A 24,071-nucleotide genomic window follows, 5' to 3' on the forward strand; every position below is an offset into this window, starting at 1 on the left:
CTACCCCTTGTCTGCTCTTCTTACTTACAGGGGTACTGTGAGGGTTTGTTTATATTTTGAAAAACCTTTGAGCTCCTTGGATGAAATACATCACAGTGAATGAAAATATACAGAAAATAAATGTCATGCTAATTGGTTGCAACAGATGCCCCAAGACTCCATTTTTCCAGTACAGTATAGTGCATTGTTTATCATGTATACAAATTCAAGAAACCTCTTTGGAGGACAGCAAACAAAATTTAGACTTCTAAAAAGCAATATACAAAGTCAGAAAAAATATCAAGGGAGTCAACCAATAGCCACACAGACAGCCACCCCGAGAGACAAAGAAAGAATTGAATTGCAGTGCAGGATGAAGCAAATCAGTTTTTTTTAAAAAATAGATATATTTTGAACACACAAAGAAATACAAATTTATATTATTCCTAAACATAATGTTCCTAATACAGGTTAAGTGCTATAGGTTTAGGGATCTCTAGTTGAATCATATTATAGCTAGTAGATGACATGTGAGAGACATATAGTAGATGTGGGAGAAAATAAGGAGGTTCAAGTGGTCTTAGTAACACTGAATAAGAAGTTGAAAGTTGTATATATGAGCTAGACTCTTGGCATTTGAGCTAAAGGGTAAAACACATGTCTTTTACTCTGTGCCCAGGGCTCATATTTTTATAAAAATGGTTTTTCTCATATGTGGTGTTTATGCTGAAAGGGAATTGAAGATGTGTGAGCAAAGTTTGTGCTCAACACCTTTCTTTTTGGTTTCCTCCATTCCCTTTCCCAGGTGCTCACTGCCCTTATTTTGTCCTTTAGTTACCTTGACCATTTTGGTTAGCCTCTCACACACCAAAAATTGTCTCCCCCAATTCCTTCTGCCCATTAAAACTTAGCTTTCCACTGTCAGATTCACTTAAGGCAATTCTATTTACTAAGTAAACTAATTTGTTTTCCTTCCCAAAATATACATTTACATTTGATTAGGGTCTTTCAGTTACTAAAGCCAGTGGAGAAACAGATAGTCAAATTGTAGAAACTGTACTGGGGTCAATGCAAAAGAGATTTGGGGGGGAGTAGGAGTGTTATTAGCATTTGTTGCTTAATACCCTGGAGATATCTGGTGACTTTTTAAATTATTTACTATTAGAGAAGTCCTAACTATAAATAATATGTGCAAAAACATCACTGAACTATCCCGGAAAAACATGAGCAGAATTTCTGTTTGGTCTTATGGAGGGTATTGGCTATGCTCATAGCTCTACACTGCCACCAAGCCACTCTAAGCCTTGAGAAGAAATGTTTGTATAAAATATTTTCTTGATAATTTTGAAATGTTAGATAAGAACGATACAATAAAGAGGGAAAATGACTGTTAGGGAGGGAATAAAATGAAACAAATTACTTTCTTGCATTGTATAATAGTCATCATTCTTTTGGTTGTGGTAAGTAAAATAACTTGGGCTAGGTCAGTCGACCTTTGTTTTAATTGTAATTAGGGCAAGTATGTGTGGTTGCTGATGAGTGAAAATGAAATAATCCAAGACTAGCTTTATGATTTGTATTGGAAAACACAGAGTTAATTATTAAACAAAAAACAATGGGTCTCGAGTGGGAGAAGGCAGGAGAGAAAAACATAACAGTTAGTATGGGTTGGATATTACTTGGAGCACTGGGAAGTAATGCAAGAGAAGAAAAAGGTATTGGGATGACTGGGATTTTGAAGAGATAAATGAGTAAAAAGTATTTTAAAGAAATATTTTGCTGTGTAAACTTTGAAACGTTTTCATGGCATTTCCCAATACCGCTGTAAATATTTTAATAGTTTTCAATTATTTTTTGTATTTTGATTTAACATTTCTTTGTATATAATATTGCACTGAGATTTATACACATGGTTTCTTAGCTTTATATGGATTATTCAAAGATGTAAATTTGTCTCATGCAACTGAAGGGCAGTCATGTGGGCTGAACTGTGTCCCCCTCAAAAAATTTACGTGTTGAATTTCTAACACCTAGCACTTCAGAATGTGACTGTATGTGGCGATAGTTTTAAGAATGGTATTTAAGATTAAATAATGTCATAAGTGTGGGCCCTAATTTAATATGACTGATGTCTTTGTAAGAAGAGAAAATTAAAACATAGATACGTATGCTAAGAGGAGAGACCTGTGAAAACGTGGAGGAAAAGACCATCCACAAGACAAGGAGAGCAACATCAGAAGAAACCAACTTGTAGACATATTGATATGGGACTTATAGTTTTCAGAGCTGTGAGAAAATAAATTTTTATTGTTTAAGCCACCCAGTCTGTGGTACTTTGTTATAATAGCCCTAGTATACTAATACAGGTAGAAAAGCATCTGGGCCTCAAAAAGGGACCAGAATCAGGAAACACCAATAGAAAGCTGCCATAAACCCACGGAGTATAGTCAATTGCTTGATTCTACTTCTCTTCTTCATTTTCTCTTATACTGCAGACTAACTTTTTTTGTTTCTATGTCCATGTGGCTAAGTATGGTTGTCCTACAACTCTCAAATATAGAACCACATGTGAAGTCTAACTTGCAATTCCTTATTCCCAGGTTTAATTCTCCAAAAGAGAAAATATGACCAACTCAATTTGGTTTAAGTGTCTGCCTCTAACCAAACAGCTGTAACTCAGTGCAGGGAAGGTGGTACACAGTGCATACATACTTGCCAAGAAGCCTCTGACTATGGGCCTCTGTTATTATATTTCTTGTTATAGCTAGCTCCTCCATTGCTTCTTTTGTTTTATCACAAAGGGATGCCTAAAGGTGTTTTGTCTAGTATTTTATGGTATTCTGTATGAGGAGGCATTTTTTTCTGCAAGTCTAGGTCGCTCTATTAACAGAAATATATATTATAGGGTATATATCTGTAACATGCTGGACCAGCTCAGTGTTCTCCATCAGGAGGCATTTCTATACACTTATAGTTCACAATATTTGAAAAATATACTATAAAGTATAATGTTGTAACATATTAAGACAGAATAGTTCCTAAAGCTGTAATACATACAGTAAAGGTGGAACAGATACTTAGGTTTATGGTTGATGGATTGAAGCACACAATGGAAGGAGGAAAGAAATTTAAGAAAGTTACAAATAAAGAAATGAAGAGCAGAATGATTCCTTTGTAAAAATATACCTAAATACTTTATACAGTTTAGGATAAAAGATAGTCAGTTAAACCATTTTAACCACTAAGGAAGTGGTTAAACAGCACTCTGAAAATGGGGGAAGAGATTGTATTATTTTCTAAATGAAAAGAAAACATTTATTTTTAAGAATTTCAATTTCAACAGACATTTTTATAGCACCACTAGCATCTTAATCTTTTAAAAGGATTTTTATAAGTCATTTCAAGCATTCTAAAATAATGCTTTCCTTTATAGTTTGACTGCTTGACATTAAAAACAGAGCTAAAAGTTACCCTTCATGGTTCGGTTTTTATTTTTTATTTTTTTTTATAATGTTTTTTTATTGATTATATTGTTACAACAGTTCCAATCTTCTCCCCCTTGTTCCCCTCAACCCAGCACCCCTCTCCCCCAGCAATCCCCCCCAAGTCCATACCCCTGGTTCATAAAAATTAACTATCCCCCCCCTCTCAAATATTAGGACCCTTTGTAATCTTGTAAAGGACAATGGGCGAAGGTCTCAAGCTCCTCTAGCTGCTTCAAGCTGGACATGGTCGTCGTCCTACCTACCCTTGGGTCCAGAAAACCCTAATAAGAGTGGGGGTGTGGAGGGGAGGGTGGCCTTCCCACATGGGGAAGGATCGTGCAGACTCCAGGTCAGTTGGCTGTCTCCGGTCAACGGCATGCTTGGTTTAACAGGCTGGTGTCCTTGTTGTGTTCTGGGGGCAACAGATTTGGCGAAAAGGGTTAAAAGACATCATTCAACCCATAACTACTAGATGACAGAAGGCAGGGATTAATTTTTCAATGTTCCATATTAGGGAAAGAAAAAAAAAAAAAAAAAAAAAAGGCTTCTTTGTAAGAAGGTGTGCTAGGCACATCTCGCCTGTCCAAAACACTTTTGCCCATTATACTTAGTTTGGGCTGAGGTAAATAGTTTAGGTTTTTCCCCCTCTCAGACCTCTGGGCCTTTTCTGTCCAAGCCATTAGGATAGAAAAGAGAAACCCATTTTAAAGTGAAGTCCACAGACCACCCCGTTCTTCCCCAACCCAGCCATTTAGTTCAGCCAAACCGTTGAGTCTCAGGAGGCAGCGCTGCAGAGAGGATTAAGTGAGGCTTATGCGTACAGATAATCACTCAGGTAATGCGATCATAGGCTTATGTCCTTTGAAAACAAAAAACACGTGTTAATTTATGTAACATAACCCGCAAACAAGTCTCTAAATCTGGAGAAGAAACTTTTAAGACGGTTAGTTGCCCTGTTTTATACTCTACTACTGATCATTGTGATTTTCCTTGAATAATAATTTTTCTCCCTAAGGTTACCCTCCTTGTCTTTAAAGGGACTACATTAAGTCCATTTTTAATTTATCCTGTTCGTTTGCATAAACATAACAAGAGCAGCAAATGATCACTTATGATCTTTAGTTCTGCTTTGCTGGAACTTACCCAAGGAATATTTGGGGTGACCTTCAGTCTGTTCTTCAGGGCACAGAAGCTGTGCCACATATCTGGCATTCATCCTTGCCTGTACACACCTGTTTTTTCCAAGTCTTTCTGGTCTTTCCTTGTGCCTTAAGGTCCCTTCTAGCCAACTTTCAGGAAAACAACCTTCATTCCTTCCCTGGAAAGATTGCTGTGGACCGCACAACCAACCATGGTACCAGGCCTTTTTATCTCACGGGCTTTTATTACCTTTGAAAGTCATTCCCAGTTCCTCGGGGCTTTCTGGTAACAATCTGAGCCCAAGTATGTTTCCTTTAGGCTTGACATTCCAGTCAAAGACTTGGTCAAAAAAAAAAAAAGAACCTCTGTTGACAACTGGTCTTATTAGTTCTATGCAAAGGAACTTATGTCATTACTTACTTGTTTAGAATGCCAAACTCTGGAGGGATCAAATAGGGAGAAAAATATACAACGTGAAGGAAAATTTTTGTCCTAATATTCACTGAACTGGCATTTCCATTCTTCATATTTTCATTTTTCCCCTACTAAGAAATTTTGGTTTGTTTTTCCATTACAGTTGTCTCACTTTTTTAGCCCTCTTGTTTCCCTGCACCCTGTCCCTCCCCTCCCCCACATTTAGTCCCCACTCAGTTGCACCTGTCTGTGGGTCATTCATATATATATATATATATATATATTTTAACTTGACCCATCCCCTTACACCTTTCTTTTCCTCCCCCCGCCCCCCTTGTTACTGTTAGTCTACTTCTTGTTTACATACCTCTGGTTCAATTTTGCTCATTTGTTTGTGTTGTTCATTAGTTTCCTGTAATAGGTGACAGCATAAGGTATTTTTCTTTTGTTGCCTGGCTTATTTCACTAAGCATAATTTTCTCTAGGTCCATCCATGTTGTTGCAAATGGTAGAAGTTCCTTCTTTCTTTCTGCTACATAGAATTCCATTGTGTAAATGTACCACAGTTTTTTGATCCACTCATCTACAGATGGGCACTTAGGTTGTTTCCAGCACTTGGCTATTGTAAATAGTGCTGCTATGAACATTGGAGTGCATAGGTTCTTTTGAATTGGTGTTTCGGGATTTTTTGGATATAATCCTAGCAATGGAATTGCTGGTTCAAAAGGCAGTTCCATTTTTAGATTTTTAAGGAAATTCCAAAATGTTTTCCACAGTGGCTGCACCAATCTGCATTCCCACCAGCAATGCACCAGGGTTCCCGTTTCTCCGCATCCTCTCCAGCACAAGTTGTTTGTTGATTTGTTGATGATTGCCATTTTGACTGATGTGAGGTGGTATCTCATTGTGGTTTTAATTTGCATCTCTCTGATGGCTAGTGATGTTGAGCATACTTTCATATGTCTATGGGCCCTCTGTATGTCTTCTTTGGAGAAGTGTTTGTTCAGGTCCTTTGCCCATTTTTTAATTGGGTTGTCTGTCTTCTTGGTGTTGAGTCGTATGAGTTCTTTATATATTTTGGAGATCAATCCCTTGTCTGAGATATCATTGGCGAATATATTTTCCCATATGGTTAGTTTCCTTTGCATCTTGCTGATGTTTTCTTTAGCTGAGCAGAAACTTTTTAGTTTGATGTAGTCCCATTTGTTTATTCTTTCCTTTATTTCCCTTGCCTTAGGAGGTATATCAGTGAAAATGTTGCTACGTGGGATATCTGAAATTTTCCTGCCTATTTTTTCCTTTAGGACTTTTATGGTGTCACGGCTTACATTTAAGTCTTTGATCCATTTTGAGTTTATTCTGGTGTATGGTGTGAGCTGGTGGTCTAGTTTCATTTTTTTGCATGTCCCTGTCCAGTTCTCCCAACACCATTTGTTGAAGAGGCTCTTTTCACTCCATTTGATGTTCTTTCCCCCTTTGTCAAATATTAGTTGACCATATGAACCTGGGCTTATTTCTGGGCTCTCTATTCTGTTCCATTGATCTATATGTCTGTTTTTATGCCAGTACCAGACTGTTTTGATTACCGTGGCCTTGTAGTATAGTTTGATATCGGGTATTGTGATTCCTCCTACTGTGTTCTGCCTCAAAATTGCTGTGGCTATTCGGGCTCTTTTTTGGTACCATATATATTTTTGAAGTATTTGTTCTAGGTCTGTGAGATATGTTGCTGGTATTTTAATAGGGATTGCATTGAATCTATAAATTGCTTTGGGTAGTATGGACATTTTAATGATGTTGATTCTTCCCATCCATGAGCATGGTATACGCTTCCATTTATTTGTATCTTCTTTAATTTCTTTCTTCAGTGTTATGTAGTTTTCTGTGTACAGGTCTTTTACCTCTTTGGTTAAGTTTATTCCTAGGTATTTTATTTTTCTTGTTGCTATGGTAAATGGGATTTTTCTTTCAGTTTCTATCTCTGAGTTTTTATTGTTGGTGTATAAAAATGCCTTCGATTTCTTAATATTGACTTTGTATCCTGCTATTTTGCCGAATTCACTTATTAGATTGAGTAGTTTTTTTGTGGAGTCTAAAGGATTTTCTATGTACACTATCATGTCATCTGCAAATAATGACAGTTTTACTTCCTCTTTTCCAATTTGGATGCCTTTTATTTCTCTTTCTTGTCTGATTGCTGTGGCTAGAACTTCCAGGACTATGTTGAATAGGAGTGGAGAGAGTGGACATCCTTGTCTTGTTCCTGATCTCAGGGGGAATGCTCTCAGTTTTTGCCCATTGAGTATGATGTTGGCTTCAGGTTTCTCATATATGGCCTTTATTATGTTGAGGTATGCTCCCTCTATTCCCATTTTGCTGAGAGTTTTTATCATAAATGGGTGTTGTACTTTATCAAATGCTTTTTCCGCATCTATTGATATGATCATGTGGTTTTTGTCTTTCATTTTGTTTATGTGGTGTATCACGTTTATTGATTTGCGAATATTAAACCATCCTTGCATCCCTGGGATGAATCCAACTTGATCGTGGTGTATGATCTTTCTAATGTGTTGCTGGATCCGGTTTGCCAATATTTTGTTGAGGATTTTAGCATCTATGTTCATCAGCGATATTGGTCTGTAGTTTTCTTTCTTTGTTGTGTCTTGACCTGGTTTTGGAATTAGGGTTATACTGGCTTCATAGAACGAGTTTGGGAGTCTTCCCTCTTCTTGTATCTTTTGGAATTGTCTGAGGAGGATAGGAGTTAGTTCTTTCCTAAATGTTTTGTAGAATTCACTTGTGAAGCCATCTGGTCCTGGGCTTTTGTGTGCTGGGAGTTTTTTGATTACTGCTTCAATTTCGCTAGCTGTTATTGGTCTATTCAGACTTTCTGCTTCTTCTTGATTCAGTTTGGGCAGACTATAGTTTTCCAGGAATCTGTCCATTTCCTCTAGGTTGTCAAATTTCTTGCCATACAGTTGTTCGTAATAACTTCTTATAATTCTTTGTATTTCTGTGGTATCAGTTGTGATTTCTCCTCTTTCATTTCTGATTTTATTTATTTGGGTTCTCTCTCTTTTTTTCTTGATGAGCCTGGCTAAAGGCTTGTCAATTTTGTTTATCTTTTCAAAGAACCAGCTCCTACTCTTGTTGATCTTTTGAATTGTTACTTTAGACTCTATGTCATTTAATTCTGCTCTGATCTTGATGATTTCCTTCCTTCTACTTGATCTGGGTTTTGCTTGTTGTTTTTCCTCTAGTTCTTGTAGCTGTAGGGTTAAATTTTTTATTAGAGATTCTTCTAGCTTTTTTAAGTAGGCTTGTATTGCTATGAACTTTCCTCTTAAGACTGCTTTCGCTGTATCCCATAGGTTTGGGGTTGTTGTGTGTTCATTATCATTGGTTTCCAGGAACTTTTTGATTTCTTCCTTGATGTCATTGTTAACCCATTCATTATTTAATAGCATGTTATTCATTCTCCATGAGTTTGAATGTTTTTGAGTTTTTTCCTTGAGGTTGATTTCCAATTTTAAGGCATTGTGATCTGAGAAGATGCTTGATATAATTTCAATTTTCTTGAATTTATTGAGGCTTGTTTTGTGTCCTACCATGTGGTCTATCTTTGAAAATGTTCCATGTGCACTTGAGAAATATGTATATTTTGCTTCTTGGGGGTGTAAACTTCTATATATATCGACTAAGTCCACTTGATCTAAAGTGTTGTTCAGTGCCTCAATATCTTTGGTGTTTCTTTGCTTTGAAGATCTGTCCATTGTTGACAATGGGGTGTTAAAGTCCCCTACGATGAGTGTGTTGCTGCCTATATCTTTCTTGGAGTCTTTCAAAATTTTCCTTACATATTTGGTTGCTCCTAAGTTGGGTGCATATATATTTATAAGGGTTATATCTTCTTGATGAATTTTTCCCTTAAGTATTATGAAATGCCCTTCTTTGTCTCTTCTTATGGACTTTGCTGTGAAATCTGTTTTGTCTGATATAAGTATTGCTACGCCGGCTTTTTTTTCATGTCCATTTGCTTGGAATACATTTTTCCATCCCTTTACTTTCAGTCTGTGTAGATCTTTTGTTCTAAGGTGGGTCTCTTGTAGACAGCATAGATGTGGGTCATTCTTTCTAATCCATTCAGCTACCCTATGTCTTTTAATTGGAGTGTTTAATCCATTTACGTTTAAGGTTATTACTGATAAGAATTGTCATTTTCCCCCTTTGTACTCGTGTTCTTCTCTGTTTCTCTCTGTTTCTTTATCTTTTTAGAGCAGACCCTTTAGCATCTCTTGCATTGCTGGTTTGGTGGAGATGTATTCTTTTAGTCTTCCTTTGTCTGAGAAACTCCTTATTTCGCCTTCCATTTTGAATGAGAGCCTTGCTGGGTAGAGTATTCTTGGTTGTAGGCCTTTGTTTTTCATTGCTTGGAATATTTTTTGCCATTCCCTTCTTGCTTGTAGTGTTTCTGCTGAGAAATCTGAGGATAGACTTATTGGAGCTCCCTTGTATGTTATTAGTTGTTTCCCTCTTGCTGCTTTTAGGATTCTCTCTTTGTCTTTGGATGTTGCCATTTTAATTATGATGTGTCTTGAGGTGGGCCTGTTGGGGTTCATCTTCATTGGGACCCTCTGTGCCTCCTGGATTTGCGTGACTCTTTCTCTCCTCATGTGAGGGAATTTTCTGTCATTAGTTTTTCAAAGAGGTTTTCTATCCCTTGCTCTTCTTCTTCTCCTTCTGGAATTCCAATGATACGGATATTGTTACGTTTCATGTTGTCCTGCAGCTGTCTTAGAACCTCTTCAGTCTTGTTCAGTCATTTTTCATTTTGTTGCATTGTCTTGGAGTTTTTGTGTACGTTGTCCTCCAGCTCGCTGATCCGATCTTCTGCTTCCTCTAGCCTGCTTTTAATTCCTTCTACTGTGTTCTTCAATTCAGAGATTGTATTCTTCATTTCCTCCTGGCTCTTATTGATAGCTTCCATGTCCTTTTTGATGCTGGTATAATTCTCAGTAAGTTCCTTATAGTTCTTCTGGAGTTCACTGTAGTTTTTCTGGAGTTCTTTGTAGTTTCCGCTGAGCTCATTTAGCTTCTCCATAATCCATGTTTTAAATTCTGTATCTGATATTTTGCTCCCCTCTATTTCATTTAGCACTCTTTCTGGGGATTCTACCTTTCCTTTTGATGGGGGGTTGTTTCTCTGTCTCCCCATTTTTGTGATTCCTTTTGTTTGTTGGTGCTTCTTAGAATGATCAGTTCTTCCTGGATCTGCCTCTGGTAGCGTCAGATCATGTACCAGACTGGCCCTAGGCAGCCTGTTGGAGACTTCCAGGGATCTACTGCCTTTGTCTCTCTTCTTTAGTTGTTACTATACTCAATCTGTGATCAGCCGTCAGGCTTAATGACCGTGGGTGTGGCAACTTAATTCCTGTAGGCAGGGCTTTTATTTCCCCTTAGTATGACACCACTTGGAGGGGGATGGTCTGTCTGCTGTACTGGGGCTGAGTCAGCACTGGCTGGTCCTGGGAGGGGGTTAGTGTAGCTTCCACTTACTCCTCCGCCCTCCTGGATTTCCGTCTGTGTTGTCCTTGATGATAATTCTTTAATCTGTCTGGTTGTATTTCAGCTACTTTTTGGTGGATCTTTTTCTCTGGTTAGTTAATTGAGAGTCACTCTGCCCACCTTGTCTTGAGTTCTTTTGTGAAGGTGCTGCTAAAACATAATTATACAACCCAGGCAAGAAACCCACACCCTCCAATGTCTCCCCCAAATACAATCCCACTATAGGCTGCAAATGAGCCCGTGTTAATTTACTTGTGGAGATACTGGGACTCTTATTTCGTAGGAGAAACAGAAAGGAGTTGTTTTAAATGAAGGAAGGGTAATTTTTGAGCTGGAAGTTGATAGAGTATTAATATTAGCAATTGGGATCAAGGTTATGTAAGAGAGCAATTAACACTTACACTGTCTGTTTGAAAAAGAGGGGAGGGTTACAGTGTGGAGAGAGATAAAGTGGAAGTGCGTAGTATTAGGATTATATAATCGGTATATACTATATGATTAGCGTGGGAGGTAGGGTAGACACAACAGACATCCAGGTAGACAGACAGCCAGAAATTGAAGGAGAGGGCTGGGGAGGTTAGAAGGTAGGAAATAGATTGAGAGAGAATTTTTTAAGGGTAAAAATACAGAGTAGAAAATAGCAAGACAGGAAGGGAGAGAGGAAAGAGAGAGAGAAAGTAGAGAAGAGAAGGGTAGGAGAGAGAACAAAAGAAGAAGGGGAGGTAGAAGAGAGGGGACTGAATTAAAATTCTTTTTTTAAATTATATGTTATAAAAAAGATTAGGAGATTAAAACATGATATAAAGTTGCAAGATAGAGAGAAAAGGTGAGTATAGAGAGAGAGGAATAGGAGATAGGAAAGCAAGAGGATTTGGGAGGAAAAGAGCTCAGAGGAGGGAAGGAAATCAGGAGGAAGAGGAGATATTAGGGACGGGAGGATTGAAATTGAAGAGTTGGCAAAAGATAGGATGGAGGAGAGAAATACAAGAGGTAGGAAAAGAAGTGGGGGGGTGGGGTAGAAAAAGAGAAGGGGTAAGAATGGAAGAGTAAAGGGAGAGGGGGATGGATTAGAATTATAATTTGAATATTAAGAGATTAGAATATAAAGTGTAATAGGGAGAGAGAGAGATTATGTATAGGGAGAGAAAGAAAATTAGGACAAGAGATGAAAGAAAAATGAATGTAGACTGAAGGGGGACAAAATAAAGAAAGAAATTTAATAAAGTTGAAGGTGCGTAGCGCAGAGAAAGGAGAGGGTGAGAGAGGGAGAGAACTTAAAATTATAAAATTAACTGAGAATAGGATGCATGGGAGAATGCTAAGGGGAGAGAAGGGAGGGAAAGGGAGTGGAGAAAAGGAGCGAGAATAAGAAGGGACTGACGGTAGGGGTAGTTAGAGAGAGAGTGAGAGATAAAAGAATGAGGATTTTAACTCAATTCAACTTTTATGCACAGTCTCTGGGTATTTTTGGTTTGTTTGTTTTTTGGTTTTTCCTTGCTTCCTTCCTGAGTCTGCTCCTATTCAAAATTCTATGAGTTTCAAATCTTTTCTGGTTGGTTGGCTGGCTGTGGGAGGGTTCTGCTTGATTCTGGGGTTGCTAGTCTTTTTTTCGTGGGCCTACCACCACTCTGCTGTGAGCTGCCTTTAGTAGTCCCCTCCTGAGGCACCCTCAGCCCTCCTCAGGCTTGTCCAGCTACTCCTTCCCTCTGTTGGTCCAGCCTGTGCCTGCCAGCAATCCCCGCCCTGCCTCCAGTCCTGTCTCTATTCCCAGGCTACAGCTTCTGCTCTCTTCCCTGTCTATATGCCTGCGCACCCTACCTCTCTCCCTGTCTCAAGATCGTCCTTTTGTTCTGCAGGACTCTGGCCCAGTCAATCAAAGTGCCGGGCCCAGTGGCCCTTTCCTGCCCAGGGCCTCTCCCCTAGTCTGGAGCTTTGCAGTAGCTTTCCTGCCTGTGCTCTTCTCCTTGCCCCAAAACTTTCTCTATTCCGAGCTACCGCTTCCGCTGGCTTCCCTGTCTATCGGCCTGCGCGCTCTATCTTTCTTCCCGCCACAGCACCGTCCCTTTGTTCTGTGGGACTCTAGTGTGGTCGGTCAGCGCAGCACTCTCCTTCCCTGGAGCTCTCTGCCAGTCTGGAGCTCCGCAGCAGCCCTTCCCTGCGGGCCCTTCTCCTTGCCCTAAAACCGTCTCCCCTCCAGAACCTCCGCCTCCGCTCTCTTCCCTACTTACACACCCTGCACGTCCTATTTCTCTCTTAGCCCCAAACCTGCCTTTTGTTCTGTGGGATTCTAGCGCGACTAAAGAGCAAACACTGATTTCAAGAACACAGTTCTCCTCCGGTCCGGAGTTCCGCAGCAGCTTTTCAGTGCGGCCTGTCTCTTTGCCCCAAAACTGCTCCTTTGTTCTGTAGGGCCCTAGCGCGAGTGCTGGGCGCGCCCGGGATGCCGAGCTTTCGGTCGGAGGTTGCAGCTGAGGATGTTTCTCTCTAGACTCAGATCACAGTTTCTCCCAGTCCTGGTTGTTCACTGTTCTCTCCCTTCTCTGTCTTTTTCGGCCAAATCCTCTCCTTAACTCCCTACAAGAATTCACTCCGGGCTAGTGAGCTCTCTGGCTTGATACTGCAAACGCCCGGAGTCTCAGAATGACTCAGCCTGCAGTTTGTGATAAACCCCTCCACCCCCCTCCACGCTGCTCCCACGATCTCCTCCCCGTTCACGTTATCAGATATTCCCACTCACTCAGTCATTCCTCCCCGAGTTTGTTCCTCCTGGATTGTCTCCTTAACAGGAGCGAGCTGAGAACACTGCTCCTACTCCGCGGCCATCTTGGTCCCCCCCCCCATGGTTCGGTTTTTAAAAAGAACAAGAATTTATTTATTTCTCTTCCCTCAACAGCTCTGTGATTCTTCACGCAGGAGCTTTTGAAGCTCAGATTGTGTAGTGTATGGTCATCCTCTTGTTTAACAAACATTTCCCCCTTTTCAGTATTTTAATTTCACAGTACATGGGAATTAGTTTCAGACTTTAATCTCTCTGTGTGAAAAATAAAACTGCATGTTAAGCCAGGTCTTTTCTTTTTTTTTAAGGGAGGCTAACCAAAAGTTTTAATTAAAACCAAACCCAAACAAAACGTCAAGTAACCATATTAATTATTCTTATTTTTTAGGTAATATTATATTTTCTTTAATTTTTCTCCAAGGAAAAGAGTGTGTCCTTAACCAGACACTTACATGATACATACATAGTTTATATATATTATGTAAATATACACACATATGCATATTACACTGGGGAACAAAATTTTCATTGATTTAGATATGACGTTTGTTTTTGAGTAACTTTCGGCATCTAATCAAAAAATGACCCCAGGTTTTCTCTATCACGTCAACTTTTTAAGGTACAGGATACCATCCCTTTGTCCAAAAATACATACAAAATGTACATACAAAGAAAAATAAATTAAAAATTACCTTAATATACTGTTTTTTTAGTTATTTTATACATATAAAGGCTATATATCGTTACTGTAAGTCAAATTGTGTACAAGTAGTAAAATTCTGCTACCAAACATACATATTAAGCTATTGTATCTTTTCCAATGACAGGCTAGGAATGCCAAAATGAGATACTTGAAACAGCCTCCTTCAGTTGGCAAAGCTTTAACAAATTGCTTCATGAGACCCATTTTTATGTGCAGAAGTGGGAATAGAATGTTCTTTCTGTCAACAAGTGGCTCATGTAGAATGTTTAGATCACCAAGTTTGAGGTCAGATCTTGGAGGCCAATTTGAATTCACCCAATGCTTCTCATGAGCTCTGCTGTCCCCCATACACAGAAAACACAGATACTTGGTGTATCTGCATTGCTGACCAAAAAGAAAGCAGGCCATTTTAAGGTCAATACAGATGATCCAATTGTGCTTGTGATATTGTAACAGATCAGTGACTCTCTTTATGTCTTCATATTCTTCATGAAAACAAACCGAATGGCTAATTGGGACTGAACCAAATAAATTGCCATTGTGGAGGAGGACACACTTTAGGCTCCACTTTGAACTATCGATGAAGAGTCGCCATTCAGTTACATTACGTTACAAATTGGAATTCCCAATTCCTCCATTAAACCATGTATGTAATAAAAATACACAAAGCCACTGTCACTTCAAAAGTAATGCAGAAATGCACTTTGTCTTGATTGAAAGTAGGATGCCTTCACTCTTTTTTCAAGCAAGTTTTTCTCATGCAGTCTTGATGTGAGGAGTTCTGAAACCTTTCTGGATAGTCTCAAATTTCATGCGAAATCATTCAACTCATGCTGATCAAATCCCTTATGAACTGAGTCATCTTAAATTTAAAAACTTTATCATTACTGTCACTTAGTTCTTTACCATACTTTTATTTTTCAAAAGAAGGTAGTTCAGTGAAAACTGGCACCGGGATTTCAGCTGAATGAGGCACTGGGCATATAGCTGATGGTAGACTAAAATACTCTATTTTACATTTATTTTTCTTGTTATATCCTGATGTTTTCACTATACAAAAGTAACAGTCACTCGAATGATCTCTGGGCTCTCACCAAACCATAGTTATACCAAATGGCAATTCATCACGTATTCCTTTCACCCACATTCGTAAACTGTCGACACACTGCTTGCACACCTTGTGAGGGGCCCAAGACTTATCTTGATCACCAAGTTTTACTTTAAAATATGCAAAATAAGCTTTCTGGAAAAATGTGCTGGTGTTCGTCCTTTTACCAGGAATGGTGAAACTGCCACAGATATAACAAACCAAATCAGGGTTGTTTAGGCACTTATGAAGAGAAATAGCAGAGGCAGACATGATCTGAAGGAAAGGAAGTAAGTACATATGTAAATAAAAAAATAAATTGTGCTAACTCCTTGTATACAGACAAGAACTTGGACTACACTTCAGAATATGATTCACTGTATAGAGCGGCACACAACCTCTCACCACACTGTCTCATGTGTAACTAAATAGCCTAGACAAGTATGAACCTGTCGCTGGTCTCCAAGGTTGACCCCCACCCCTCCGCACTCAAGGGTGGTTTGCTCTCAGCCAATAGGTGAGCACTGGTGTTTCCCTTGATCCAGACTCGATCCATCCTAGTGTGGTCACATTAAGATAAGCTGCACAGAAAAAAGACTTGACATGATAGAAGAAACTACCTTTATTTTTGAAATCAACATGCCTATTTAAGTCTAAAACAGCTGAAAAACTGAACAGGAATTATGTTAAAAATTGTTTCCCTGTGTTATATATTAGTATGTATGTATAAACTATGTAATTATATATTATATCTTATGCCATCTGTCATATACTATATGGCAGTGCACTTAAACAATACTCTGGATTTTTTTGTTTGTTTGATAAAGAAAATACTGAGCAATAATGGTTTCAAGTACAATTAGCTCAATGAGAGTAGAATAAAATTTCTGACCTTCTCCCCAACTACACTAATCATGGGTATACTTTTTAATTTTTTCTTTTATTTTAATTATTGACCTTGTAGCAGATGTCCCCATTCTCCCTCCTCTGTCCCCCTCCTTCTTGCTCCAGCTCCCCCTTCCCTCTGGCCAACACCACACTGTTTCATCATGTTCTTTTTCCTGCACTCATCAAAACAAGTTAAAGGTCCAATAATAATATCTCAGGTTTATATTCTACCTCAGTTTGGGGAGATAGGCCATCAAAACAGAGTCCAGAATTGTTTAATAAGAGTGGCTCACTGGTGATCTGTATTATACTCTTGACAACAAAGAAGAAATAAGTGCAAATACACTTTGAAGGCTAACTAAAATTTGGCACTAAATTTCACTGAAATTAATTGGCCTTAGCTACATCCATTCCTGAAGGAGCCTTTTGATATCAATTACAGAAAAATCTTGATAAAACTGATATTGAAGCACATTTATATCTTGAATATATTGTAAAGAAGGCTGAAAACAAGAATCAATCCTCTCAGTTGGAATAAGTGGTCCCTGATGACTTGTAATAATTTTTTTCAATGTTTCTAGTTTCATTTGCAAATGTTTCTCCATTCATCCACTATTATTTTTTATTTTTGTATGTTTTATAGATTACGCTATTGCAGTTGCCCCAATTTCTTTTCCCTTTGCTCCCCTCTGCCCAGTACCCTCTCCCTCCAGCAGTCCCACCCCCCTTAGTACGTGTCCTTGGAACATGCATATAAGTTATTTGACTTTACCCTTTCATGTACTATTCTTAACACCCCCCTTGTCTATTATGCACCCTCCTACTATGCTTCTTAATTCCTACATCATTTCTGTCCTTCTCCTGCATATGTTGATACTCCTCCACATGTTCCTCATACTTATGATTCTGTTCCTACTCTGGTTGTCTGCTTAGTTTGTTTTAGTTTTTTTTTTTGTTGTTTAGATTCTGCTGTTGATAGTTGTGATTTTGTTGTCATTATAATGTTCATAGTTTTTATCCTCTTTTTCTTAAATAAGTCCCTTTAACATTTCATATAATAATGGTTTGGTTATGATGTACTCCTTTAGTTTTGTCTTGTCTGGGAAGCACTTTATCTGCCTTTCCATTCTGAATGATAGCTTTGCTGGATAGAGTAATCTTGGTTGTAGGTCCTTGCCTCTCATCACTTTGAATATTTTCTGCCAGTCCCTTCTTCCCTGAAAAGTTTCTTTTGAGAAATCAGCTGTTAGTCTTAAAAGTACTGCTTCATAGGTAACTCTCTTCTTTTCTCTTGCTGCTTTTAAGATTCTCTCTTTATCCTTAACTCTTAGCATTTAAATTATGATGTGTCTTGTTGTGGTCCTCCCTGGGTCTAGTTTGTTTTGGACTCTCTGTACTTTCTGGATCTGTATGTACATTTCCTTCCCCAAGTTGGGAATGGTTCCCTTCATTATTTTTTCATAAAATTTTTCAATCATTTGCTCTTTCTCATCTCCTTCTGGCACCCCTATGATTCAGATGTAGGAACGTTTAAAGCTATCCCAGAGGTTTCTAAGCCTCTCCTCATTTTTTTCAATTCTTGTTTCTTCATTCTGTACTGGTTGACTGTTTATTCCTTCCTTATGGTCCAATTTTTTAATTTGAATCCTGGTTTCCTTTCCTTCACCACTAGGTTCATATGGATTTTCCTTAATTTCAGTTAGTATAGCTTTCATTTTTTTTCTGTCATGCTTAATCTTTTCTGTCATGTCTGTGAGCATCTTTATCACCAGTGTTTTAAACTGTGTGTCAAGTTGGCTATCTCCTTGTCACTCAGTTCTCTCACTATATCCTTGATCTTCCCCGCCTTCTGGGCCACACTTCTCTGTCTCTTCATCTGGACAGCTTTCTGTGTTTGCCTCTGTTACTGAGGTCAAGCTGTTGTACCTGTTCTATTGTAATGTGTGAAGCCTTAAAATTCATTAGTGCTGGTGACCCATTTCAACACATTGTGGTAGTGTACGTGGGGGTGGGGTCTGAGAGGGAACTATGCCACTTTCCCTGCACTCTCCCCTTTTCCAGTCACTTCTCTCCCTTCCTGTACTAAACAAGCTGCCTCTTTTGAGAGACTAGCAATTTCTTCCCCTACCCCTATCCCCCAATGATTTTCACACTCAGAAGCAATGTGGCTCTATTTTCCCTGGTGCTGGAACCGTGAGCTGCATGGTTTGGTTTGGAGCTTGGATTGCTTGCCAGTTTAAAATGTATGACTTTGCTCTTCACCCCAGTTACAATCCCTATGCTGCTGATACCGCTGCCACCACTGCTGCTGCAAGCAGCCACTGCTGCCACTGACTGCACTGTCAGCTACTGCATCCAAGCACCACAGCCACTGCAACAGCACTGCACCTCATTCCCTCTGTCTTGTCTCCGCCCCTCCTACCTTCTGGCTGAATATTTCTTCTTTATTTCTTTGTTCATTGAACTTTTATGTAGTTGATTTTCTGGATATTCTGTTTTTGTTTTTAGTTTTGAAGTGGTTTTAAATTTCTTCTTAGCTGTGAGGGAGATGCAACATGTCTGCCTATACCTCTATCTTGGCCAGAAGTCCTCATCCATTATTTTTAGAATTTATTCATGTCATTTATTCCTACAGCAGATAGTTACTAAGGGCCCATAGCATTCTAGGCATTGTGTTAGATATAAAGAATCCAGTTATTACCAAGACCTATAGAAATACTGATTTAGTTATGCTCTTTTTCCTGATACAATAGTTTTCTGTTATAAAACTTAATTAGAGTCAATATCTTTTTGTAGTAAACGTTATATCTCCTGTAAAAGGAAAATGTGACAAGTTTTGAATTTAAAATTTCTTCTCTCTTGCTTGCGCTCTACCTCTCTAAAAATAGGGCCTAAGTACCCCTTAATTTATTCTATAACAATATAAGATAATAAGAGGCCATCGCTAGTTTTGGACAACATCTCTGAAGCAATGAATTCCCAGGGCTAATTCATCAACCTTGAAAGTTTGTCCTAAAATATAACAATTATTTCACAGACACCAGAGGGAAGAAGTCTGTGGGATGTTGTGTAGACTATAGGAAAAGGATTTTAGGGCCATTGACAGAAACCAATTTATTTTCATTACAATTATAGCCACAAACTCTTAGGAAATACTGTATTTAACCAGAGATAGAAAGTCATTATGAGGGGGGACCCCCAACATAGAATTATATTCTAGAGGGTGGGCTTTTTTCAGTACAGGTTTCCACCACTAGGTTATTGTTCTAGGGACATATCTATATCAATGTAGCAGCCGGCATAGTGAGAGGCTGCACTTGGCTTCAGGTCAATTTTTTTATAGACTTTTTCAACATGTTTGTCCATTCCATGATGGGTGATTTGCAAGCACACCTGCCCACACTGTGCTGCGAATTCATCAGTTTTTGATGAAAAACAACATAACTCCCTTACCCCACCCTCGTTATTCATCCAGTCACCCCCAGAGCAACTGTTTTTTGTTTCCCTGAATGAAAAAAAAGTATTCAAGGGGAAAAATTTAGCTTATGTGGAAAAGGTGAAACAAAAATGGAAGAAGCACTAAAAGGCACCATAATCAACAAATTCAAAAAGTGTTTTTGAGAAGTAGAAAAAAAGTATCTTGATAGGTATATTGCATCAAATGGAGAGTACTTTGAAGGTGACTGAAGTTTAAACATATAGGAATAAATACACACTTCATATAAATAAATTCATGTTTTTGGGGTCCCTCTTCATACTTATGCTTGCCATCTATACCATTCTTGAGATGTAATTGTAACCATAACATATGCAGGTTATATAAATCTATATTCATTTTGGAATGGTACTAGTTTCATGAAATGTATCCATTAATTTCAAAAAATAAACTATATTTTGAAATTTTAAAAATCGATCACTGTATCTTATTTATGATTATATCTTATTTTACCATTAAAACAACCTTATAATATACAGATAATTTCTTTTATTTTAAAGATGAGAAGATTGAAGCATAAAGAAGTTATACTCCTTGAAAAATCAAGGATTACATAGCAAAACAGAACCTAGCTAAGAATATAATTCAGGCTTCTTGAGTCAATAACTCACTATGGACCTTCTGCCAAAGAAGTAAGGGTGGGGAAGTTTAGGAGTTGAGGAAAGAAGATTAAAGAGCATGAGGAGTCACACAGAAGTGTTAAGATGTGTCCTTTGAAACTCTAAAGACTGAAGGTACCTGATAAATCTCAAGTCTCTCTGTGCCTTACAGCTGCATAGACTGCGTGAAGTTACATTTAGAGACTGAAATCATTGCACCTTAAAAGCAAAAGATTGAGCTCCACTGCATTCCTGGTGTATACCCAAGTACTGGATTGGTGAGTCAGATGCTATATGTACATTCAATTTTATAAGAAACTGCCAAAGTGTTTTGGTCATTCCCATATATGAATAACCACAGCAAGAATTATCAGTTTAAAGAATTCTCCTTCAAAAAGTTTTAAGGAGGATTTGAAGATGGCGGAGGAGTGAGGGGATGCTGCACTTTCTTGCTCCTGAGACATGTCTGTAGTTTGGACTAATTACACACAGAACATCTCAGTTAACATCTGGATACTGGCAAGAGGTGGGCCTTGTCACTGCTGGATCAGAGAAAACCATCTGGGAACAACCTGTTTGGTGAGGACAGCGGAGGAGGAAGAAATTAGATGGGATTTTTGACTGAGTTAGCTTCTCGAGCTGTGGCTGGAAGTGCACAAAGACTTTTTAGTGACCACAGGCTTCACCAGAGAGGAATCTGAAGAAGAGAGAGGCTCTGCCCGCTGGCAGAGCCAGGAGTGGGCCAGGTGGCATCTGGCTCTGGGAAGCAAGAAACAGCATACTGCTATGTAAGTAAGAATGTGTTTTTCCTTTTTCTTTTTCTCTCATTTTCTGCGGAGGGGGGAGGAGATGTTAGGGGTGGGACGAGATTCTAGAGAATCTCAGGTGCAGAAGTGTACTCACCCACTCCCCAACCCTCCCCTTGGGTCGCGCGAACGTGCACAGGGAGTTGCCCCCGTCTGCTGGCCCAAGCGTGTAACCAACTCGCTGGTCGCTGCATCCAGGTGCCCCTTGGGCTCGACCCAACAAATACAAAATCAATGTGCCAGCCGAAGGCACAGGTGCCCAACTCTGATGCCCACTTTTTCCGTGCTCAGATGCCTGCAGCCCTCCACAATGGACGCAAAATCAATCTGCTGGGCACGCAGGCCACCGTGCGCAGGCACCCCTGGCCCGCCCCAATAGGCGCCAAACCAACGCGCCAGCCACTTGCCCAGGCACTACTCGTGCACGCCCAAGGGGGTGCAAGAACAGCGGGTGGCCACAGCTCACAGACACCCACCTCCACCGCACACAGGTGTCTGGGACCCTGCCCCAACGGCTGAAAAACCAACTCCCCAGGCACTGCTCAGCAGGCGTGAGGCTAGCACGCAGGTCACTACGCGCGTGTGTGCGCACGCGCAAGCATCCCAACCAGCTCCAACAGGCTCCAAATGACACACCAGCCACCTGGGTGACACTCGTGTGCACAACACAGCGGGCGCAAGGCTAGAGCGCCCAAAGCCTCACGCAGGACACATGGCTGTCACCCCACCCAGGAATCTCTGTCCCACCTCAGTAGGCGCCAAACCAACAGGTCGGCCACTGTGCCCAGGTGCCACCTGGGCACGCCTTAGTGGGCGTGAAACCAATGCGCCACCCACCCCAATAGACCCACAACAAACCCACCCACTGGGGAGTAGAAGCCTCCCCCTCCACTGGAACAGGAGAGCAACTAGTCTGCCTTGGACCCACCCACCCTGGTGCGCAACAGGTCAACCCACCCCTGGCCTTTACAAAGGAAGGCACTCACCTCTGGCTGAGGACAAAGGACAGTGAAATGAACTAGAGGCACTTTGTAATAAGTTTTGGGTGCTGGCTCTGGAGAAAGAGCTGGGAGAACAATGGACTAGATCCCAGTACAGAAGCATCCCAAGTGCTATGGGAGAAATCACTTAAGCAGACTGGTCCCCTCCAAGTTGCATCAACTGGAGACAGAAGCTCAATTGTATACAAGAAGTTCACACCATAAAGGCAGAAAATAAAAGCAGATCGATCTAAGAAGCAGAAACAAGACCAGTGCCCAAAATGGGGAGGCGGAATAACATCTCACTGAATAGAAACAACACTCCACCAAAAAAAAGAAAGGAGGAATTCCCAGAAGGAGGGATAGACGACATAGAAGCAAGGAAGCTATCAGACATGGAACTCAAAACAATAGTACCAGGGAAGCTCAGTGAACTCTACAAACTCAAAGAAAATTATAATGATCTCCAGGGGAGCTATAAAGAGCTCCAGGAAAGCTATAAGGAGCTTACTGAAAACTACCACAGCATAAAAAAAGACATAGAAACTATCAATAAGAACCAGGAAGAAATGAAGAATACAATTTCTGAACTGAAGAATGCAGTAGAATCAATCTAAAGCAGGATAAATGAAGCAGGGAACCGGATCAGTGAGTTAGAGGACACCATAGAAAAAAATTCCCAAGCAATACAACAAAATGAAAAAAGACTGAAACAGAGTGAAGAGGCTTTAAGAGAACTTCAGGACAACATGAGTCAAAACAACATTCGAATCATAGGGATAAAAGAAGGAGAAGAAGAAGAGCAAGGAATAGAAAACTTGACTGAAAAAGTAATGACAGAAAATTTTCCTAATTTGATGAGAAAAAAAGTCATGCAAGTCCAGGAAGCACAGAGCGTCCGAATGAAAATGAATCAAAAAAGGCCTACTCCATGGCACATCATAATTAAAATGGCAACATTCAAACACAAAGAGAGAATCCTAAAAGCAGCAAGAGAAAAAGTGCAAATAAAATACAAGGGAGCTTTGATAAGACTATCAAATGATTTCTCAACAGAAACGCTACAATCCAGAACGGAATGGCAAAAGATATTCCAAGAAATGAAAAACAAAGGCCTACGACCAAGAATACTTTACCCAGCAAGGCTCTCCTTCAAAATGGAAGGTGAAATAAGGAGTTTTCTAGACAAAGGAAGACTAAAAGAATACATCTGCACCAAACCAGCTTTGCAAGAGATGCTAAAGGGAATGCTGTAAGAAAAAGAAGTAAAAGAGAAAGAGAGGGGAACACAGGAACAAAGGGAAATGAATAAATACATGTCAATAATAAACTTAAATGTAAATGGATTAAATGCTTTAATCAAAAGACATAGGGTCACAGACTGAATATGAAAACATGACCCACATATATGCTGTCTACAAGAGACACACCTCAAAATAAAGTTCTACACAGACTGAAAGTGAAGGCATCGAAAGAAGTATTCCAAGAAAATAGACATAAAAAAAAAAATGCTGGGGTAGCAAAACTTATATCAGACAAAACAAATTTCACAGCAAAGGCCATAAAAAGACACAAAGAAGGACATTTTATAATACTTAAGGGAACAATCTATCAAGAAGATATAACCTTCGTAAACATATATGCACCCAACGTAGGAGCACCCAAATATATAAGGAAAATATTGGAAGACTACAAAAAATATATTAACAGCAACACACTCATCGTAGGAGACTTTAATACCCCATTGTCAACAATGTACAGATATTCGAAGCAAAAAAACACCAAGAATATTGAGGCATTGAACAACACTCTAGACGAAATTGACTTAATTGATATATATAGAATTTTTCACCCAAGAGAAGCAAAATATACAGTATTTTCAAATGCACATGGGACATTTTCAAAGACAGATCACATGGTAGGACACAAAACAAGCCTCAACAAATTCAAGGAAATTGAAATTATATCAAGCATCTTCTCAGATCACAATGACCTGAAACTAGAAATCAAGCTCAAGGAAAAACTCAAAATCATTCAAACTCACAGAGAAGGAATAACATGATATTAAATAATGAATGGATTTACAATGACATCAAGGAAGAAATAAAAAAGTTTCTGGAAACAAATGAGAATGAACACACAACAGCCCAAAA

This window comes from Furipterus horrens, unplaced genomic scaffold (assembly GCF_987537825.1).
Source record: "Furipterus horrens unplaced genomic scaffold, mFurHor1.1.pri manual_scaffold_17, whole genome shotgun sequence".
NCBI lineage: Eukaryota > Metazoa > Chordata > Mammalia > Chiroptera > Furipteridae > Furipterus > Furipterus horrens.